Below are 18,576 nucleotides of genomic sequence, written 5' to 3' on the forward strand. Positions count from 1 at the left end.
GCCCCTAGATTCATCAGAACTTTTTTTTTTTTTAATTCCATATATATGTGTTGGCATAGGGTATTTGTTTTTCTCTTTCTGACTCACTTCACTCTGGGTGACAGACTCTAGGTCCATCCACCTCACTACAAATAACTCAATTTCGTTTCTTTTTATGGCTGAATAATATTCCATTGTATATATGTGCCACATCTTCTTTATCCATTCATCTGTCAATGGACACTTAGGTTGCTTCCATGTCCTGGTTATTGTAAATAGTGTTACAATGATCATTGTGGTACATGTCTCTTTTTGAATTATGGGTTTCTCAAGGTATATGCCCAGTAGTGGGATTGCTGGGTCGTATGGTAATTCTATTTTTAGTTTTTTAAGGAACCTCCATACTGTTCTCCATAGTGACTGTATCAATTTACATTCCCACCAACAATGCAAGAGGGTTCCCTTTTCTCCACACCCTCTCCAGCATTTATTGTTTGTAGATTTTCTGATGATGGCCATTCTGACTAGTGTGAGGTGATACCACATTGTAGTTTTGATTTGCATTTCTCTAATGATTAGTGATATTGAGCATCCTTTCATGTGTTAGTTGCCAATCTGTATATCTTCTTTGGAGAAATGTCTATTTAGATCTTCTGCCCATTTTTGGATTGGGTTGTTTGTTTTTTGGATATTGAGCCACATGCGCAGCTTATATATTTTGGAGATTAATCCTTTGTCGGTTGCTTTGTTTGCAAATATTCTCTCCCATTCTGATGGTTGTCTTTTCTTCTTATTTATGGTTTCCTTTGCTGTGCAAAAGCTTTTAAGTTTCATTAGGTCCCGTTTGTTTACTTTTGTTTTTATTTCCATTTCTCTAAGAGGTGGGTCAAAAAGGATCTTGCTGTGATTTATGTCATAGAGTGTTCTTCCTATGTTTTCCTTAAGAGTTTATAGTGTCTGGACTTACATTTAGGTCTTTAATCGATTTTGAGTTTATTTTTGTGTATGGTGTTAGGGAGTGTTCTAATTTCTTTCTTTAACATGCATCTGTCCAGTTTTGCCCGCACCACTTATTGAAGAGGCTGTCTTTTCTCTATTGTATATTCTTGCCTCCTTTATCAAAGATAAGGTGACCATATGTGCGTGGGTTTATCTCTTGGTTTTCTATCCTGTTCCATTGATCTATATTTTTGTTTCTGTTCCAGTACCATACTGTCTTGATTACTGTAGATTTGTAGAATAGTCTGAAGTCAGGGAGTCTGATTCCTCCAGCTCCGTTTTTCTTTCTCAAGGTTGCTTTGGCCATTCGGGAACTTTTGTGTTTCCATATAAATTGTGAAATTTTTTGCTGTACTTCTGTGAAAAATGCCAGTGGTAGTTTGGTAGTGATTGCATTGAATCTGTAGATGGCTTTGGGTAGTATAGTCATTTTCACAATGTTGATTCTTCCAATCCAAGAACATGGTATATCTCTCCATCTGTTGGTATTATCTCTAATTTCTTTCATCTGTGTCTTATAGTCTTCTCCATACAGGTCTATTGTCTCCTTAGGTAGGTTTATTCCTAGGTTTTTTGTTCTTTTTGTTCCAATGGTAAATGGGAGTGTTTTCTTCATTTCTCTTTCTGATTTTTCATCCTTAGCGTATAGGAATTCAAGAGATTTCTGTGCATTAATTTTGTATCCTGCTATTTTACCAAATTCACTGATTAGCTCTAGTAGTTTTCTGGTAGTGTCTTTAGGATTCTCTATGTATAGTATCATGTCATCTGCAAACAGTGACAGCTTTACTTCTTCTTTTCCAATTTGGATTCCTTTTATATCTTTTTCTTCTCTGATTGCTATGGCTAAAACTTCCAAAACTATGTTGAATAATAGTGGTGAGAGTGGGTATCATTGTCTTGTTCCTGATTTTAGAGGAAATGTTTTCAGTTTTTCACCATTGAGGACAATGTTGGCTGTGGGTTTGTCATATATGGCCTTTATTATGTTGAGGTAAGTTCCCTCTATGCCTACTTTCTGGAGAGTTTGTATCATAAATGGGTGTTGAATTTTGTCAAAAGCTTTTTCAGCATCTATTGAGATTATCATATTGTTGTATCTTTCAGTTTGTTAATATGCTGTATCACATTGGTTGATTTGCATATATTGAAGAATCCTTACATTCCTGGATAAACCCCACTTGATCATGGTGTATGATATTTTTAATGTGTTGTTGGAATCTGTTTGCTAGTATTTTGTTGAGGATTTTTCATCTATGTTTATCAGTGCTATTGGTCTGTAGTTTTCTTTTTTTATGACATCTTTATCTGGTTTTGGTATCAGGGTGACGGTGGCCTTGTAGAGTGAGTTTGGGTGTGTTCCTCCGGAAGAGTTTGAGAAGGATAGGTGTTAAACACTCTCTAAATGTTTGATAGAATTTGCCTGTGAAGCCATCTGGTCCTGGGCCTTTGTTTGTTGGAAGATTTTTAATCACAGTTTCAATTTCAGTGCTTGTGGTTGGTCTGTTTATATTTTCTATTTCTTCCTGGTTCAGCCTTGGAAGGTTGTGTTTCTTTTAAGAATCTGTCCATTTCTTTCAGGTTGTCCATTTTATTGCTTGTAGTAATCCCTCGTGATTCTTTGTATTTCTGCAGTGTCAGTTGTTACTTCTTTTTCATTTCAATTCAGTTGATTTGAGTCTTCTTCCTTTTTTTCTCGGTGAGTCTGGCTAGTGGTTTATCAATTTTGTTTATCTTCTCAAAGAATCAGCTTTTAGTTTTATTGATCTTTGCTTTTGTTTCCTTCATTGCTTTTGCACTTATTTCTGATCTGATCTTTATGATTTCTTCTGCTGACTTCGGGGTTTTTTTTTGTTCTTCTTTCTCTAATTACTTTAGGTGTAAGTTTAGGTTGTTTATTTGAGATTTTTCTTGTTTCTTGAGGTAGGCTTGTATTGCTATAAACTTCCCTCTTAGAACTGCTTTTGCTGCATCCCATAGGATTTAGGTCATCATGTTTTCATTGTCATTTGTTTCTAGGTATTTTTTGATTTCCTCTTTGATTTCTTCAGTGATCTCTTTGTTATTTAGTAATGTATTGCTTAGCCTCCATGTGTTTGTATTTTTTACAGGTTTTTTCCTGTAATTGATATCTACTCTCATAGCTTTGTGGTTGGAAAGTATACTTGATGTGATTTTAATTTTCTTAAATTTACCAAGGCTTGGTTTGTGACCCAAGATATGATCTATTCTGGAGAACGTTTCATGAGCACTTGAAAAGTGTATTCTGTTGTTTTTGGATGGAATGTCCTATAAATAGCAATTAACTCCATCTTGTTTAACATGTCATTAAATGTGTTTAATGTGTTTCCTTATTTATTTTCATTTTGGATGATCTGTCCATTGGTGAAAGCGGGGTGTTAAAGTCCCCTACTATTATTGTATTACTGTCGATTTCCCCTTTTATGGCTGTTAGCATTTGCCTTATATATTGAAGTGCTCCTCTGTTGGGTGCATAAATATTTACAATTTTTACATCTTCTTCTTGGATTAATTCCTTGATCATTATGTAGTGTCCTTCTTTGTCTCTTGTAATAGTCTTTATTTTAAAGTCTATTTTGTCTTATATGAGAATTGCTACTCAGCTTTCTTTTGATTTCCATTTGCTTGGAATATCTTTTTCCATCCCCTCATTTTCAGTCTGTATCTGTTGCTAGGCCTGAAGTAGTTCTCTTGTAGACAACATATATACGAGTCTTGTTTTTGTATCCATTCAGCCAGTCTATGTCTTTTCATTGGAGTATTTAATCCATTTACATTTAAGGTAATTATCAATATGTATGTTCCTGTTACCATTTTGTTAATTGTTTTGGGTTTGTTATTGTAGGTCTTTTCCTTCTCTTGTGTTTCCTGCCTAGAGAAGTTCCTTTAGCATTTGTTGTAAAGCTGGTTTTGTGGTGCTGAATTCTTTTAGCTTTTGCTTGTCTGTAAAGGTTTTAATTTCTCTTTCAAATCTGAATGAGATCTTTGCTGGGTAGAATAGTGTTGGTTATAGGTTTTTCCCTTTCATGACTTTAACTATGTCCTGCCACTCCCTTCTGGCTTGCAGAGTTTCTGCTGAAAGTTCAGCTATTAAGCTTATGGGGATTCCCTTGTATGTTATTTGTTGCTTTTCCCTTGTTGCTTTTAATTTTTTGTGTGTGTATTTAATTTTTGATAGTTTGATTAATATGTGTCTTGGCATGCTTCTCCTTGGATTTATCCTGTATGGGACTCTCTGCACTTCCTGGACTTGATTGACTCTTTCATTTCTCACGTTAAGGAAGTTTTCAACTATAATCCCTTCAAATATTTTCTCAGACCCTTTCTTTTTCTCTTCCTCTGGGACCCTTAAAATTCGAATGTTGGTGTGTTTAATATTGTCCCAGAGGTCGCTAAGACTGTCCTCAATTCTTTTCATTCTTTTTTCTTTATTCTGCTCTGCAGTATTTTATCTTCCAGATCACTTATCCGTTCTTCTGCCTCAGTTATTCTGCTATTGATTCCTTCTAGAGAATTTTTAAATTTGTTTATTGGGTTGTTCATCATTGTTTGTTTGCTCTTTAGTTCTTCTACATCTTTGTTCAACGTTTCCTGTATTTTCTCCATTCTATTTCCAAGATTTTGGATCATCTTTATTATCATTACTCTGAATTCTTTTTCAGGTAGACTGCCTATTCCTCTTCATTTGTTTGGTCTGGTGGGTTTTTACCTTGCTCCTTCATCTGCTGCGTATTTCTCTGTCTTCTCATTTTGCTTAACTTACTGTGTTTGGGGTCTCCTTTTTGCAGGCTGCAGGTTCGTAGTTCCCGTTGTTTTTGGTGTCTGTCCCCTGTGGGTAAGGTTGGTTCAGTGGGTTGTGTAGGCTTCCTGGTGGAGGGGACTGGTGCCTATGTTCTGGTGTGTGGGGCTGGATCTTGTCTTTCTGGTGGGCAGGGCTGCATCCAATGGTGTGTTTAGAGGTGTCTGTGAACTTACTATGATTTTGGGCAGCCTTTCTGCTAATGGGTGCAGTTGCGCTCCTGTCTTGCTAGTTGTTTGACATGGGGCTTCCAGCACTGGAGCTTGCTGGCCGTTAGGTGGGGCTGGGTCTTACCATTGAGACAGAGATCTCTGGGAGAGCTCTCGCTGATTGATATTACATGGGGCCAGGAGGTCTCTTGTGGTCCAGTGTCCTGAACTCGGCTCTCCCACCTCAGAGGCTCAGGTCTGACCCCAGGCTGGAGCACCAAGACCCTGTCAATCTCATGGCTGCCACCGGATTAGCTCCAGTTGCCTCCCCGGACTGCAATATCCCTGGCCTGGCCTGGCAGGAGTGTTGAGGAGCACTTCACGGGTTCAGCGTTCCCCAGCTGGGTAGAGAGCTGTGCTCCACTCAGAGTCCGTGGTCAGGCACTGGCTTGCTTTCTCCCTTGATCAGGCTTTCATGAAGAAAATGAGTCTGCAGAGCAAGACCGAACAGAGACCTGGCTGGACTGACGAGCTGGGCGGGATTCATTTCTTCACCAAAGTGCTTGCGGAAGTAGTAATTAGTGTAGGGGCAACTAATTACTAATTAGTTCAGTGTCTCTGGTGATCTCCTAGTGCAATCTGCAGTTTCAAGGCTCTGGCCAACACGTAGGCTGGCTCGTGTGTGCGTTCGTGTGTGTATGCGTGTCCGTGTGTGTGTGTGTATGTGTGCACTCATACACTCTCTGGAGCAGGTCTCTGTGCCCAGCACCTCTAGTATAATAAGAGAGCGTGTGTGTGTGTGTTCATGAATGTGTGTTCGATTAGCTGCAATGGGCTGACAATTTTCTCTCTGTATATGTATTTTTTCACTGTCCTGCCACTCTTATTCCAGTTCTGAATCCAACTCCTAATAATACCTTCTAACCTTGACGAACAGTTTTAATAGGTCAGGCACTGTTCTAAGGACTTGCATGTATTATTTCATTGCATCACCACCTCTTTAAGAAGATATTGAAAGAGTTATGTATAAGTTTTAATATTTTATGTTGCATTTATCTTTTATGTATTTTCTTTATGAAAAAAGTAACTTCTAGTCACATCTTTTGCCATTTTAATATTAAGTACTTTCTTTTTTATTTTTATCTTAACTAATTAATTTTTTGAGTTTTTATTGTGATGAAATACATCACATAGAATGTAACATCTTAACCATTTTTAAGTGTACAGTTCAGTAGTGTTAACTATGAATATATTACTTGATCTTAAAAAGGAAGAAAATCCTGTCACATGCTACAACGTGGATAAACATTGAGCACACTAAATTTAATTTACTTTTAAGGATTTAACCTGTTTCTTATTAGCAGTGTTTTATTTTTAATGTTATCATAGAAGAAATGGAAAATATGACTTGATTAATAAAAGTGCTATAGCCAATTATTTGATAAGATGTCTGTTCATTTTTATAAAGAACACTGTATGTGACAGTTGACTGAAATATTCTTGGTTAGAAGTTTCAAAATTAGAATGTACAGCATCAACTGTAGAATCCAAGGGTCTCTTGTCAGAGACATCCCAATATTGGGTGGCCCTGAAAACCATATTGATGTCAGGACCAATATCACCTCCTAAATATCAGGCCAGCTAAAGTTCTGGCTTCCACTGGCCTATTCTTTAATCATGAACCTGGGCAATTTTTTTAGCAAAGAGTTGGTAAATTTGACCTCAAGGAGGGAGAGCAAAGAGTTCCCCAATATTTAACTTAGCTGTGTTAGATTTATTTTCATGTCTAAATTTTGAAATATTTATAGGGTTGAAAATTGAAACAGTATATGTTTAAACTTTCTCTTCAAGTAGCTATCTTGTTTTATACAAAGGCCATTTCACAAGTATTTTTCTTGAGTAACCTCCTAATCAGACTTTGCTGCACTTCATCTTTCTCTAGTTCATGGGCTCTGACAGGGAAATAACTCACTATCCTATTTTTCTAGGCTAATGATATTAGTATGTATAAGTCATTTTGGTTTACAAGTCTAAATGAGTTTCAGTTTCCTGATAAATAAGAATCCTTGTAAATAACCTAAGAATATGCTCTCTCAAATACTGTTATTTACACCTTGCTAGTCTAAGAAAAAGGCTATTGCCATTTTTATGGATTCATTAAACTAGTGGTGGGTTGCTATATTGTTCATATCTTTCCATTGAAATACAGTCTACATAAAAATTAATCTTAAAAAAGTGAAAATTCTCTATACAGCATTATTTATCCAGACATGAAATTGGAAGAAGTTACCCCTCAAGGACCATAAGCTACAGCCTAATATTTGATCCAGAAGGCAGAGCAAAACAAAATAAGTATCAGGGCAAATAGAAAATGTGCTATTTTTCTGAACCTGTGGGAGCTGGGGGTCAGGAATAGGTCTCAAAAGAAGGCCAAATGATATCCAGTACTGTTTTTGGGGATTAATATTCATTTGCTGGATATTATGACTGAGAAAATAATAACTTTAAATATCAAGTAATACATCCAAAATTGAGAAACATTCAGCAATTATGTTAATTTGTAATGAGGAAGAAATAAACGACTAGGGACCAAATGTGACAAATCAAACAATTCTATAATATATAGAGACTTGTGGGAGGGTAGAATTACAGTAAATTCTCCCTTCAAATCTCAATGGTTTGTTTTTTTTTAAAGTTTCCTTTTTTTTTTTCACAACTCACACACACACACTGTATTTTATTTTTACAAGAGATAAATAAACTGACACCATCTTCCAATCTAAGAACATGGTATATCTCTCCATTTGTTGGTATCATCTTTAATTTCTTTCATCAGTGTCTTATAGTTTTCTGCATACAGGTCTTTTGTTTCCCTAGGTAGGTTTATTCCTAGGTATTTTATTCTTTTTGTTGCAATGGTAAATGGGAGTGTTTCCATAATTTCTCTTTCAGATTTTTCATCATTAGTGTATAGGAATGATCAATGGTTTTCTTTAGATATATTTCATCCACATACTTTTTTTTTTATTTTTAAAGTTTATTTGAATTAGTTTAACATATGACTTAAATTTTAATTTATTATAAACACTACTTTTCTTCTCAGTTTTCCTCAGAGAATTGACTTCCTGCAAGAACATTAATGAAGTTAAAATTGTAATGTTGTTCTTGTTTTAATTATTTAAAAAATATGTAAAATATGTAAAAATAAACCCCTTTAATGAAATAGGAGTTATTTGCAATGAAATATGTAATTCAAGATGTATACCTCCAAATATATAAATTTTGTGAAACTTTGCATTTATTTAATAGTATTAATTTGGTTGAAAAAAATTGGACATGTTTGTTATTGCAAAAATATTAGGCTCATATTGAGGTACCAAAAATCTTAAATTCTTTATCAGGATCTTTTATGTTACAAATGACACAAGGATAACTCAAATTGTATTAAACAAGAAGTAAAATCTACTGCTTCAATCTTCTCAAGGGTCAAGAGAGCTAGCTTCCTTAACTTCTAAACAGTAGCTCAAACAATGTTTACATTATTTGTTCAGCTCTATCCCCACATCCCATGTTATCCAGCTAAGGGACTTCCAGTGTGTTAGCTAAGTAACTACAGCCATCTCATATTCCACATTCTCATATGTCATCAATTAGTTGGAGGAAAGAGATGCATCTCTCTAACTGCAATACCTGTGGCATAGGTATATCTCCTGAAATCTACAGTCACAAATCTTCCCTGTCACTCAATGACCAGAAGAATGTGATATGCTGACTGGTTTAAGTCAATCACAGCACGTTCTTTGAGCTGAGAATAGAATAATTTTCATAGTAATAACACAAATAAGACTGGGAGAAGGACACATTTTCCACACACACACAAAATCAGGTTCATGTGGGTAGGAGTAAAGGAAAAGGGAGACCCAAGGAACACTTGCCCATGGCAAACAATATTATTAATATTAGTGGGACTGTAGATTTGAACAAGTGTAAATGGTGTGATGTTATCAAAATGAAACTGTAATTTTGTCTCCCACTTCCCCTCAGTTGGGGAGACATTTTTCTTCTGCCAGTAAATGATAACTCTGGAAGCCTCATGATTTTTTTGTCACTCTTCTTAGGTAATAAAGAATCCCAGAGTTATTTTATCCACAAAATGAAGTCTTGATTCCAAAAGTAGAATGTTGGGTCCACTGTATTTAACATTTCAATATTTATTCTTCCCAATATCCTCTTTTCATAGAGATATTGTTTGCTGGTGGGCTGCCTGACTTTTTAGAAGGAGATGTCATTAGCCTTCCTTATCCCATACCCATGAATTCACTTGGTGCAGTAACTGATCCCTCTTGGTTTGGAAATACCTGGAAAGAGGAAAGGGAATGTACTCATCCTAACTGAAACTGTCTTAAGATGGCTTTGGCTCTTTGGAAATGGCAGATGTTTGAAGCTCACTCTGTGCTCTTTGGTGATGTCATGAAATCTTCAGAAGTCTCTTGCTGGATTTCTCTGACTATACACCTATGGGATGGGGGTTTCTCCCCTTTAGCCACCTCTCCAGTCTTCCTTAGCTTCTTATTCTCAACGGTTTTCCTCACACTCTCTGGTAAATTCTCTTGGGTTAAATCCTATTTTAAATGAGTCTAGATTGACTTCCATGTTTGACCCACACATGAGAGCCACACTGTTACATATTTTACATTGCCATTGTTGGAAAGGCAGTTACTTTCTGATTGTAAGCTTCTGTTCTCTCTCTGCCCAGCTGTCTCAGGCTGATAGCCACATCCCCATATCTTGAGTTTCTTTAGACATTCTTTGCATATCCATCCAGTATGACGTGGTAATTCTAGGGGGGCCCATATGAGCTGTCCAAGGAAGTTTCCTTGAAATTTCTCCTACTGGTACCTCCCCTTCTTTCTGTAAGGGAGTGAAAAGCATTAGCTTTTCCTCAAGAAATCTGCACAGATCCTTGTGACATTTTTAGACTTTCAGAATGAGTGAGGGGTTCCAAGTGACAAGAAATATATTCTGATTCCTGGTTCCCCTCACTTACCCCATTCTTTATGTCTTAATTTGCAACTTAATTTGTTTTAAAACTAATTTTAGAACTCTAGAATCAGTTATTGATGGCATTTCAGCTTAAGTTTTTTCAATTTGAATACAATAATAATAGCACACCAATCTATAATACCAACAGAATAAAGTTAAGTACCATTATCTACACTATTTCTTAAATTTTGCTTTCCAAAACAACCCATCTGATACATGACAGATGAGAAAAAGATCCAAGTATTATCCAATAAGAGCAAATCTTGACTTCTTCCTATGTGCTGTTCTCATTTGAAAGCGCTTTACATGTGCTAATATATCCAATATTCCTAGTAGCTTATGACATATATACTAATAGTATTTTAATTTTTCAAATGAGGAAATGAAGGCACATAGAAGTTAAATAACCTTGCTCAAAATCACAGGCATAATATATGGCAGATCTAGGATTTAATGTTAGATAAATGACTCTGGATCCCTAATTCTTAACTACACATATTACCTCCTTCTAAAGATTATCAAATGCCTATTCTTCTCAAAGTATTTCATGTTGCATAGAAAATAATGTTGAAAGAGTTACTTTTTTGTAACAGATAAATTGGAAGTTAAGTAAAAAGGGAATTAGTATATGACCAAATATTAATTAATATACTGTCTTTTTTATCTCAAAGAAAACAGTAAGCCCCTTCACTCTGAATTATATATCTTACTGGCTAAGATAGGTTTATGTGCCACAATTTACATGCTTAAACAAATTTTCCTTGGAGGCTGAAGCTGTTAGAGGGGTGAGTTTCCTAGAGAGAATACGAGAAATGACTCCTGCAGGGCAGACCCACTGCTGAGTGTGTTTAAGGCATATGTGCAGATAAAGACTCATCTCAATAGCAACACATTGCACCTCTACCTTTCCATGATACACAGCTTTGTTTGGTTAGTGATAAAAAAGTAATTTGAAAACACCCATCACAGAAAGTAAACTTTCAAGTAAATACCAGCCTTAACATTTAGAAGTGTTCAGTGGCTGGAAGTTCTTTTTGCTTGTCACAGGGATAAAACTTATTCCATGTAATATGAGCAACTCTTGCTCTCCTTGCACACAAGTTGCAATTAGGGTCATATCAATTCATATTCTGCACCTGGTGATTGTTTAATGCTCTACTCCGGTGCTGCACTAAGTATCATATCATTCATCCTATATGACTCCTTTGAAAATTGCTTCTAAAAGTTTGTGCCAAAAATGCTCATGAAGTGAACAATTTACTATCCTTTCACTAATAAGATACTGAAAACTGTCACTTCAGGAAATTGGATACTGTACCCTGTAAAATATGTTGTTCCGAAGATTTTCTTCATCAGTTACTACCTATCATCCATCAGCTTGTAAGTGTTGTATTTAGTCAGTTGTTAAATTTAATACTGCAATAACATTTGGATGTCAGGAAAAGAGAAGTATAGTGTTTCAGTGAACAAACTGAAGGTGTTCGTATTTGTGCTTTTGTTTGTGTTTTATATTTTCTTTATTTAGCTATGGAGAAAGTCAAGTGATTTCTGGGCACATACAGGTTTGTGCTACATTTTTAAACATGGTTACTTTCACTGATGTTAGTAGACACTGTTTTGACATCACTTGCAGATGTCAGGTATTGAAAACTAAGATTTTTATTTCAAGTCTTTCCCAACAATATCTATTATTATTTTTTAATTTCTATAACGTAAACTCTTTTTAATCTAGGATTAACCCAATTTGCTTATTTTTGACCAACTTAAATGGCAAACATTGTTTATAAGTAAAAAATATATACCAGTAACAATAATTAAAATGTTGGATAACAATTCAAACGCATGCTCAACTTTCAAAGCTTGACTTAAAGTCCTATTCCAGCATGAAGATATTCCAGACTTTTTTTATCCTACATGACTTCTCTCTGTTCTGAAATCACAGCATTTATCCTCCTACCTGACAGGTAATCAAGTAATCAGGTACAGCACTTGACATCTTTTGAAGTATGATAGTGCCATTTAATATATGTGTTAATATTTCATATTTAAACCTTACAGTAATGAACATAATAAATTTGTAGTTTGTTCAAACCCTTCTGGACAGTAAAGTTAGAATGATGGATGATAGTTCTGGCACTGAATGAGTCACTCAAAATCTCTCTAACTCAGATATTTATTCTTTTTTTTTTAATGAGTTGTAATTTACCTTCAATAAAATGTATGAATATCAAGTGTTGAATTCAATGAGTTTTGGAAATTTTATATGCTTGGCAACCATCAGTAAAATTTTTCTATCACCCAGGGAAATTCTCTCATTCTCCTTTCCCCCCAGTTCCTACCACCATCCCACTATCTGAGGTAACCACTCTCTGATTTCTACTACCATAGATTCATTTTGCCTGACTTTGACTTCATAGAAATGGAATCACTTAGAGTGAATTTTTATGTATATCTTCTTTTGTTTAACATATCTTTGAGATTAATCCATGTGCTGTATATGTCTCTAATCCATTTCTTGTTTTGTTGATATGAATAAAACACAAATTGTTTTCATTCCCTATTCTTTGACGTTTGAGTTATTTAAAAGTGTTGGCTATTACAAGTCGATTTCTTAAACTGTCTTGAGTAAAATTAATCTATGCAATAGATCTTGAGTAAATCTTCTACGTTAGTGTTTATAACTATAAATAAAATTACAAACTGTCTTTGTAATCTTATTAAATTAGCTTATTATGGTAGCTTTATTGGTAGATTCCTTAGGATTTTCTGAGTAGAGAATCATTCCATCTGTCACTAGAGACAATTTTTTCTTTCCAATATTTATGTAATTAAGTTTTTGTTCTTGTATTATTGCATTAGCAAGTAAGTATCTTTAGTGCAATTTTGAATAGGGTTAGTGAAAGCAAGCACCCTTACTTTATGGTAATATAGGACAATTAAGTATGATATTAATTGTAGTATTTTTGTAGATACTTTTTAACTAATTAAGGGAATTCTCATATTCCTAGATTGCTGACAGTGTTTATGATGGAAAGGTGTTGAATTTTGTCAATAACTTTTACTGCATTATTAAGATAATTTTTATTCTTTATTCTCCTAACGTGATAAATTTCATTGATTGATTTTCAAAGAATAACCCAATCTTGAATTCCTTGGATGAAACCCACTTGATCATGATTCATTCTCTCTCTCTCTCTCTCTCTCTCCCCCACCCTCCCTTCCTCTCCCTTGTAATATCTCATTTCTCTGTCATAGTTCTGTGGTATCAGGGTTAGGCGGGACTTCATACTTCCTTCCATATTTTCTAAAAGGGTTTTTCTCGAATTGGTATTATTTCCTTCTTTAATGTTTGAGTAATTCCACTGGTGAATCTCTCTGAGCTTTGAATTGTTTTGTGGGAATTAAGTTTTTTCAATAGATTAAGGTTCAGGTCATTTATTTCTTCTTGTTTTAGTAACTTGTTTTAGTTTTGATAAATTGTATTTTTCAATTGATTAAATTAGTTGAATTTATTGAAATAAAGTTGTTGCTAATATATTCTTATCATCCTTTTACTAGCTGTTGGATCTGTAGTAATTTACCTGATATTGGCAATTTGTGTTATTTTTCTTGATGGGTCTTTCTCTAGGCTTATCAACTTCATTAATCTTATCACAGAGCCGATTTTTAACTTTTTTTTTACTTTTCTCTATTGCTTTTTTCTGCCCTATATAACATATTTCTTCTCCCATTATTAGTATTTTTCTTCTACTAATGTTGCTTGAATTTGCCTATTTTTCAAGGTGGAAGTTTAGAAGACTGATATTAAGTCTTCCTTTGTTTCTCATAGGTACATTTAAAGCTATACATGTTCCTCTAAACACTGCTTTAACTACATCCCACAACTTTTGAAAAGTTGTGTTGTCATTATCATTCAGTTCAAAATGTTTTCTAAATTTTTTGTGACTTATTCTTAGACTTATTGGAAAATGGAAAATTAATTGCCCCATTTTAACTAAAAGAAACAGAAACTTCTCTTTATATGTGCTTTCTTATAAATATTTTTCTTGGCAAAACTGCAACTGAGAAATAGGAAAAAAAGTTTGTCTATGAGTTTAATTAATGGCCTTTGTTACTAGGATACAAGATAAGAAAAGCAAGACAGAGCTTTTGGCATGATTTACAGTGTCTACAATTTCGACTTATCCAAAAAAGAGTTTATATAGTATTCTTGGTAAAGAGAACACCATCTTGACAAAACCAGTTTTAGTTTTAAAAAAGCTTTATACCCCCCCCCATTTTATTTACCATGTGAAAATCCTGTGAACACAATATTCTATTAGTACAACAGTGGGGTTAATTGTCTATGATTTATATCTTCTAGATTTGTGTATTGGTTTTATTTGTGCAATAAACAATCATTGTTTTTTCCCAAAAATTATATTTACAAAAATATAGAACTGTGTGTGTTCTCCTTTGTTGTATCAAATTGAAAATTCTAATTTAGCTTGAGCATAAATGTGCTTTTGGTGGTCTTTGGTTAGTTGGATTTATTTGACATAACCTCAATAAATATAAAAGAATCAGTGTTTTACAGAACACAGTGACCATAATGGAATTGTTATTAAAAAAAAAATTAAATAAAAAGAGACAAAACAAAATACTTCTATAAAATAAAAGAACTAATCATAATAAAAGTTTAAATTTCTTAGAAATAAGCAACATTGAAACAATTACCTTTTAGAACTTGTTGACTGCAGATAAAGCAAAAGTAGAATGGAGTTTTGTTGTATTTAAGGCTAATTCTACCCATTCTACTTTATTTGACATCTATTAAACATTTCCAAAATTACAAAATTATTTTTCATTCCTAAAGGCTGTGAAAAAGAGGAACTTTTTTAGGGTAACTTCAAATCGGAATATTCTAATGGACATAGAATCTGGGCAGAATATTATCTGTTACTTACAGAATAAAAAACACTTCTCTATTTTGAAGCAGGGGAAGTCTATGGCGAGCACTATTGAAGGGCTAGAGAAAGGAGGTCCTGTTGGGAGGGACATTTCCATGGGACTCTTGCATTTCTGTATGTCTTGCTAGTAGGTGCCTTGGTGGCCTTTATTCTGGACTATTTCTTCAAAAATGTTTGTAGTGCCAACATCTGGAGCAAACCCAAAGTATTTTATTGTCCAGCTTAACAAAGATAATGTCTCTCTACAGAGCATAGGTTGAGCAGGTGTATAGCCCATTATAAAAGATTTGTGTTCCCTAAGCTTGAGGCTCTTAAACAGTGACACAAACCCATTCTGCACACAGCATCCATCTGTATCCCTCCACACTGGGACCTGGGACTTGGGGGTCAAGGGAGCAAACACAAGCATGAAACTTGTTGTGCTCAAAGTAATAAAGTCCTTTGCCTCTGATCCAGGAATCCAGGGTCTTCGGTCAGCATTCGTGAACCGTGGCACATTAACTTGTAAGCTGGCAAGTAGAGTGACATCTCAAACAATTCACAGGTCTATATCATGACAAAAAGTGGAAAAGAAACTGAGCAGTCTGGGGGAAGGAAGAATATTGAATTGACTTGAATTGGAGAGACTTAAATTGCATTGGATAAGTGTAGTTATGTAGACTGCCTAAGGTTCCAAAATGTTAAGGAGCCAAGGACTCTGGTAGAATAGGGCTTAAGCACTACTTCCAATTCCTTATCACATGAGGGCTCTAAATAAGTGAAATACAAGGCATACTTGTTATATAAAGTTTCTTTTGCACATCCTTCAGAAATGGGTGTCTATGTTTGATGAACGAATTAAGAGCTTGCTTGTACCATTCCCTAAACTTTTCTTATCAACGGGAATACTGCTAGTGTTGGTTTAAGGAAGAAAGTGGGCATTCTGATTTGGTCATCTAAGGAAGAAAGTGGGCATTCTGATTTGGTCATCTTTCTGGCTGTGAGTGGACTAAATGATGCCATAAAACTAGTTCAAATTTCCTCTTCTATGGAATAAATTATCTAACATTGAGAAACAGAGGTTTTAACCAGAGATCTGGCAATGTGACATGAGAAGCTGACAAAAGAAATTTTCACATATTGAGGTATGGGGAAGTCTTTCTGTCTCATACATTATTTGGCTTGAACTTTATGCTAAATAGAACAGCCTATTTTACAGCCTGCCAAACATTCATTGTGTATCTGCTTTAACCATTAAAGAAAATAATGAATTTAAAAATCAAAATGGAGTAACTGTGGCTTAGCATTCAAAATGGAGCTGGGTGACCATTGTGGATATGGTTTCAGACACATTCCTGTATTATTGAGAACTTGAATTTTCTGAACTATTTCAAACTCAATGACACCACCAGCCATTCTCAAAACAATATCTACTAGAAGCTCCTAGTTGCAAACTTATGGTCTTAAGATTTCCCCTTGTAACTATGCAACAATTTTGGACCCCAACAAATCCTTACTTAACAAGCAGCTTAACTTCATGCAAGCTCCAATCCTAATTCATGGCAAAAAAATTATGTAACTTTTTGTGGATTTTGCTAATATGAGCCTTCCCTATTCTGTAGTCCAGCAAAACACAATTCAAGTGCTTTTTGAATCTGTGTCTCCCAGGCTATAATGCTCATTTTGGCTTGAATAAAAGTCTTTTCTATTCCTATTATAGATTGTATATTGATTATTTGCATTGACAAACCTTTACAGATGACTTCCCACTGAAAATACTGTGATATGATGACTGATAGGAAATAGTAGGTATGCCAATACTATGGGTTCCAGAATTTGATAGGTTGCTAAATAGTTGTAGAAGTGGAAGGTAGATAGCTGAACAAAAGAGAAGAGATGATAAGAGGCCCTAAGCAGTCTTAAATCTGACAGCAGCCTTTTTACCCAAATTGCAGATGGCCTTGGGTGGGTGATGAGACAAATGATACTGTCCTTGTTGGATACTAGTAATTAGAATTATTGTGGAGAGCTCAGATCATAGCCAAGGGAAGAGGAACTTGAATTTTTATTGAATAAAGTCAAATATAACCAGAAAGGAATATCTTGGACACTGACAAACACAAGGGTGATGTAAAATTTGAAGAAACTTAACTTTGAAGTGCTGATGTGTTGGAATTCAAGATTTCATTACCCCTTGGGTCAGTCTGACTTATAATTAATTAATTTCCCTATTGATTTAAATAATGTTATCAAGAGAGGAACAAGCTGAACCTATCTGAAAATCAAAAGATGCAGAAAGAAGTAGAATGAGAAAAGCAATTACCGCCCTTGTAAGAGAAAAAAAAATAGCCTTAGAGAGCAGGTCAGTTTTGAAAAAGCCAGTGAGGCATCGAAATCTAAGTCTTATCCTTGGAGTACAAGGAGCTCCTTAGTAAAAGCATCCTGCATTTTGATACTGATGTGGAAAGAATGGTGAACTGCATCTTCCTAGGGAAATTTTTCTAAGTTTTGGAAAAGGATGCAAATCTAGGTATGGAAAATACAGGAGATATAGAAAACATCATTTCTCCTGCCCCACTGCCCAAGACACACACTTCACTGATCCCTGGTAAATGTTGAGACCACATATGATGGCTCTTATTCATTCTATAGAAAATAACCTTTGCTTCAGAAAACCTGACTAATGTTACACTTATTCTTGTGTACTTATGATGACCCTGAAATTTACAGAGAAATTTGCTATGTTGTCAGAAATAACGGTTACATGTGTTATGTGTCCAGCCTCAGGGAAACAACTATAACTATTTTCAGTTTAGAATTTGCTACTTCACAGATACCCTGGGGTATATTGTTCAACCATGCCTCTCATTTATGTTTTGGTGTGTAAAATAGAAACTGGGAAGAAAAGAGAGCTGGATCTGATATATCACAGCTGACATGTTTCTGTGTTTAGATAGCATTCACTTCACTGGTTCCCAGGAATCAGGGAGAAGAAGAAGGGAAAAGCAAGAGGAAGCTGCTAGGAATTGCTTTCCCTGATTGGAGGGGATTTCACTGTTTGTTAGTGCAGTTACACATAGTAGAGCTAAAGAACAAGGTCAAAGATCCTCATGGTTGTACCACACAGGAATGTGCCACAATAACAGCAAAGACAAGAACTCCCAGATGTGGTACTGTAAACAGCAGATGGAGATCAGGTCTTCTTACAGAATTTGAGGATGCCAGGTAGGCATGCACTGGATATCCATTCATTAAGTTCAGTCAGAGGGCATATTGCAGCCATCTTCTACCAAGAGAAGCTGCCTAACAGTTCCAGAATCTCTGCTCACTATAGATTTCATATGGTTTGAAATATAGAACTGAATTCCAAGTGAAAGTATTTTGCACGTTTTTCTGGAGCATTGATTCTCAACAGTGAAGGTACTACCCCCTAAAGAAAGTTTTGGAAATCTGTGGACACTCTTTTCCTTGCCACAATTAATCGGGGGATAGGTGTTTGGTGCTAAAGGCTTTTAATGGGCAGAGGTCAAGTATCTTAGACATTCTGAAATGTCTGGGACAATTCTTCATAATGAAGAATTACTCCGAATTTCACAAAATTTAAAATTTCCCCCCAGCTAATCACTTATTTGAAATCTTATCTGACACGTAGCATGCT

This window comes from Eubalaena glacialis, chromosome 6 (genome assembly GCF_028564815.1).
Source record: "Eubalaena glacialis isolate mEubGla1 chromosome 6, mEubGla1.1.hap2.+ XY, whole genome shotgun sequence".
Lineage (NCBI taxonomy): Eukaryota > Metazoa > Chordata > Mammalia > Artiodactyla > Balaenidae > Eubalaena > Eubalaena glacialis.